The sequence below is a fragment of the Anoplophora glabripennis genome, unplaced genomic scaffold (assembly GCF_000390285.2).
Source record: "Anoplophora glabripennis isolate ALB-LARVAE unplaced genomic scaffold, Agla_2.0 scaffold332, whole genome shotgun sequence".
NCBI lineage: Eukaryota > Metazoa > Arthropoda > Insecta > Coleoptera > Cerambycidae > Anoplophora > Anoplophora glabripennis.
Genome location: NW_019416706.1, coordinates 203,925 through 209,924, shown reverse-complemented (window position 1 = coordinate 209,924; position 6,000 = coordinate 203,925).

Genomic DNA, 6,000 nt, shown 5'->3' with positions numbered 1-6,000 from the left:
AAAGTAATAAATACCTTCCTAGAACTCGCGCCCCGTCCCCTTATCGCACTTGGATGCAAGTGTTATAAATTCTTTAGGACAAGGGCCGAATCGCATGACCTTCAATTCCGTTTCGGCCACCTGTTATTTACTGTACTTTAATTCTAACATTCTTCAAATATTTGCAATTCGCATTATCTCCGCTAGGCACCAGCACTTCCTGGGATGTAAATTTATATCATTGTCTGTCAGCGATTGAGGTACTTTCTTATTTAGAACATGGCAACCTTAATACAATAAGAAAATTCTCTCTCTTGCTGAACAAAGTGCGTACCTTTTTCTCTTCTCAGATTTTAGGTATGGTACTTGAAAAAATTCATATTTTACGTTAAGCCGACTACAGATGATGCAGTCACTTGCTAAATACTTGTCAAATGTAAACACATTCTAAAATCTTATGGATGTTGCATATCAATACGAAATGCACATTTATTTGTGCAAGTAATGAACATTAACAAGAGCTCAGCCGCTAAATTTCCACTCTCCTCTACAAAAATTGATTTTGAATGAACAAAATGATCTACATACGTTCACAGTATACAAAGAAAACGATGCCACATTTCATCTAATAAATCATTGCTACATTGCAACTTTTTAACATACTAAAGAAGTTTACTCAACTATTTTAAGCAACTAAATTATGTCTCAGTAAGTACTTGATAAGCACGGCTATCTCAGCAAACTAAAACTATGGTACATACTGACGATTATCCTTTGTACTATCATCAGCCGCATAGTCTAGTTCAACTATTGTATTTTTACCCGATTTTTTAATTAACGATAGAATAAGTGTTGGGTTTCTTTACGTATACCTATGTCGCATTGCATATAAAATTATGCTTCTGCAAATGTGTCCCTTTCCTTATACCTCATGTGAAAACAAAGTACAGACCTGAAATGTACGATTTACTAGCAGACCTTTGCATAATATATTTTTAACAAGACATTTTGTTTGAACTATTACAAACAGGAACAAGAAAGAAACTTTAACAGAACATTAAACCCTTCTAATAAAAAATTTTGTTCCTGCTGTCCTAGATGGCAAAGCAAACAAGAAAACGCGCGGGATACATTCACATTTTTAAACGAATGGAAATATTTCGGCTGGCATAATAGCTTCCTGCTGTATTTTTTGTCTGGTACACACATTTAATACTTGTGCATTAAAGTGGCAAATTGTAATAAGCCTTAGTAGTTTGTTGAAAGAAATATATATTTTAAAATAATCTTTTGACGTATTTTTTTAACACATTTGGGAAATAAGTTTAGGCGCTATTAGTATCACATTATAATTAGGCTAAATTAGTTATGGAGTCCTTGTCTATTTATTATCAAAACTGTAGAGGTTTACGTACTAAAACCAAAGAATTTTATCTTTCTTCTTTAAATGCAGATTTTGACATACTTTGTATCACTGAGTCATGGCTTAAACCTAACATACATTGTGAGGAAATTATTGACACGTTAGTCTACGACATCTACAGGAAAGACCGTTGTGATTGCAACAGTGATAAAAGTGATGGTGGTGGTGTTTTCGTGGCGATATCTAAGAAATTTTCCTCTAGTGATGTGTCTACAGAATGATCTGCTAATAACATATGCGAAGATTTATGGATTAAGGTTTCGTTGCCAGGCAACAGCAAGAAAATATTTATTTGCTGTATCTACATTCCACGTTATGCTACAACTACTTAGACCACTTCAACAAAGTTAGTAACTGTACTGAAAATAATCGTAATGATGTGTTGTACGTGGGAGACAATGAATGGCTCCATCTGTCGTGCAGACTTCCAACTGTGTCATTCAAATGACTACAGTAGGAAGCGACCTGCTAACTGCAGGTACTTTGTTGCACGACTGCCACCCACAGAGGGCGTAACACAATGTTTGAGTCGTCAGTGCCGCGAGAAACAACTACTCCGAGGGCTATTTGCCCCTTCCGGCATCGAATTATACTCGCGACACCTAATACAACAGCTAGGATCGTTTATCAGTTTAACCCACCAGGGACAGACCCGTTTCGGACTTATTAGTCCTCATCAGTGTGTCATAGGTGCGACAACCGACAAACGACCCAGCTGTTCTCCGTCGTATCATCACGAAGAGGAAGTACATTGTACGTGGGAGCCAATGAATGGTTCCATCTGTCGTGCAGACTTCCAACTGTGCCATTCAAATGACTACAGTAGGAAGCGACCTGCTAACTGCAGGTACTTTGTTGCACGACTGCCACCCTCAGAGGGCGTAACACAATGTTTGAGTCGTCAGTGCCGCGAGAAACAACTACTCCGAGGGCTATGATGACTCAAACATTGTGTTACGCCCTCTGTGGGTGACAGTCGTGCAACAAAGTACCTGCAGTTAGCAGGTCGCTTCCTACTATACTCATTTGAATGGCACAGTTGGAAGTCTGCACGACAGATGGAGCCATTCATTGGCTCCCACGTACAATGTACTTCCTCTTCGTGATGATACGACGGAGAACAGCTGGGTCGTTTGTCGGTTGTCGCATCTATGACACACTGATGAGGACTAATATGTCCGAAATCGGTTTGTGCCTGGTGGGTTAAACTGACAAACGATCCTAGCCTAGCTGTTGTACTAGGTGTCGCGAGTATAATTCAATGTAAGTGATTACAACTTGAATATATTTCAATGGTCCTATGATATAAAAACTAAGTCATTCTGACATACGTTGTTAAACGATGAAATTTATCAAACTTTTTCTGATTGTATGTCATTTAATAGCTTATTCCAGTTTAATGGTTGTGTTAATAGTAATGATAGGATATTAGACTTATTTTAATCCAACTATTCAGATATTATAGTGAGGAGGTGTGATTGTCCTTTTGTTAAAGAAGATTTATATCATGTGTCACTTGATATTCAAATTGATGTATCTTACATTGAAATGAAAGAACCTAAAGTTTCATATTTGTCTTTTAACTTCTTCAAAGCAAACTTTAATAAAATTAATGCCGAACTTAGTATCGCCAATTGGGAATTATTATTTGATAAGACTACTACTGATAGAGCTATTTCCATTTTTTATGAGGTCCTAAATAATATTATAGAGAAATATGTTCCTATAGTTGACCATAAAAGTATAAAATTTCCTATCTGGTTTTCTACTGACATAAGGAAACTGCTAAGGCAGAAAAGTATATTCCATTATAGGTGGAAAAAATATAATAGAGTTGCTGATTATAATTTGTTTGCAAGTTACAGAAGTCAGTCTAAAAAACAAATACACATTGATTCCAAAAAATTTATTGCTGATACGGAAAATAATATTATTAGTAACTCACAAAGATTTTTATAAGGGTGCTGGGTGTGACAATATTCCTCCAATTTTTATCAAATCGTGTTGTAATCATATTAAGTTACCACTTTTTTTAATATTTATTAAATCTATTACTGAATGTTGTTTCCCTGAAAAGTGGAATATTGCTAAAGTTACACCTATTTTTAAATCTGGCAGTAAATATGAGGTAAATAATTAAAGATCAATTTCTATTTTATGCACTTTTAGCAAAATCTTGGAATCAATTATTACGGAAAAATTATTTTTTCGAGTAAAATATTTATTAAACGAAAATCAGTATGGATTTTTTAGTTGTAGATCTACTGTGACTAACCTTGCTCCTTTTGTACAGTTCATCTATGATAGTATGGATAAAAATGTTCAGGTGGATGATAGATACACGGTATAGATACACGGACTTTTCGAAAGCTTTTGATAAGGTTCACCATGATACTCTCTTTAATAAGCTTCGATGTGTTGGTGTGTTTGGCAACCTTCTGGCATGGATTAAATCGTATTTAACCAATCGTTCCCAGTACGTTGTGATTATGAATTGTAGCTCTGATATCAGCAAAGTTACGTCGGGAGTTCCTCAAGGTAGTCATATAGGTCCTTTACTGTTTTCTATATATATAAATAATAAATCTAACTGCTTTAAGCATTGTCATTTCTCGATGTATGCTGATGACCTTAAGATGTTCAAACGTATTTCAAGTGATACCTACTGATGTTGTTGAATTTCAGGAAGATATTCATAGATTGTATCATTTTTGTTAGTCTAATTACTTATTTATTAATGATAATAAATGCACATACTTTTCAGAATCACTTTATTCTTGGTTCTAATATTGTTGAAAAAGCTTATAGTATTAAGGATCTCGGAGTCATCTTGGATGATAAGTTGGTATTTGATGCTCATATTGATTACATAGTCAGACGTGCTTTTCGAATGTTGGGTTTCATTTTGAGACTTAAAGGATTTTAAAAATATTAAAATTATGTTTTGTCTTTATTTTTTTTTTGGTTAGGTCTCAATTAGAATATAATACGGTAATTTGGTCTCCTTTGTATTTTAAATAAATATATAAACAGAATTGAGCTTGTCCAAATCAAATTTATTAACAATGTTAATTTATAGATTTAATCGCGAATTGTTACACGTTCCATATAAGAACTCTCTCAATTTTTTGATTGTGTTTTGCTGTATAAAATTGTTCATGGATACTTTGAAACTGATATTTTGTCTCTCATAAATTTTTTAGCCCCGGCGTATGCTAACCGTCAGTTCTCGGTTTTCTATGTTCAACTCTCGCATAGTAATTAATTTAAATTCACCGTTCCATAGAATTCCAAGATATTTTAATAGCAATCTATGTCAACTAGTTGATATCTTTTTCTTATAGGTAATTCTTTTGCCTTTGTTTTATATTCTCACATTAGTTAGATTATGTTTATATTGTACTTCATCATCTTGTTTTTTTGTTATTTGTTTAGTGTTACCCTGTTATTGGGATTTTTAATTCTGTTGAGTTTCCTAATTCTTAAATAAATAAATAAAGAAATAAATTTCAGTGTTTAGTGAAGGAATTTTAAACGCCCTGGAAGAGAATCTTGGTGTTAGTACTCGAAAAACACAAAATTTCAAGTGTCATGCTGTGTATTTCATTTATCAGATTACTGCTAGATTACTTGTTAAGTAATGTTTCATAGTTCATCTTCAGAAGAATCAAATTTTCGTTTTTGCTTTTTAATAACCTTATCATTAAATATGAGATTTCACAACAACGCATAGCTCAGTTCCTAATTGTACATGTGCTATGACTATAGCGCGCCGTTGTTTGAGATAACACATCATGTCCACCGGCGGGGTATGAAAATTACTAAAGGAATTGATTGACAGAGTTTGAAAAATTAAACTATTGATACGTATTTCTAAAGGTAGCCTCTGTATAAATATGGCCCTACTCGAAGTTACACCCTGTATTTAACATATTTATGCATGACAAATGTTCGGCGAGTGACTGTTTCTTCTAAAATCAGCGTAGTATGTGGTTCGACAAATTCTATTTTGTACTGAATGTTTTCCCGCTACAAATGGAACATCATTAGAGTAAACAAGAGGAACGTTTTCTTAGAGTAGGTAATTATCATAATGTAATTATGTAATTGCTCAATTAATTTAATTCAGTAAAGGGGCCAGGAGCGTGATATTTTTTTCCTTGCAGAAGAACGGGCGCCCAATTAACAAATTAATTCCCCTTTCACTGGCTCGTTACTTATTTATTTCAAAGCGCAGAAAACTAAATAACAGCCTCGTCTCGAGCCGCAATTTACTTTATTTAGTTTGGGACCTACGATCAAAGGGAAAGAGATATGCTTTTTTGAAAGCCTTCGGACGTTTGGCGCATAGGTTTTCTCAGGAACGGGCGAAGTAGACAATGGAGGAAAAGCCGGATAATGTAATGATCTAGGAATGGGTGTATGTATATGTCGTTGGGCTGATAAGATTGTCTACGCAGTGCTGGTTACAAATAGGACATTTACAAATATGACTTCAAAATGGTTTTGTTTATTATGCAATTTGGTTTATCATTATGTATGGAACAACATGTGTGAGTATAAAAAGCCAGTGTGTCTGGCATTTTGCATTTTGTGAG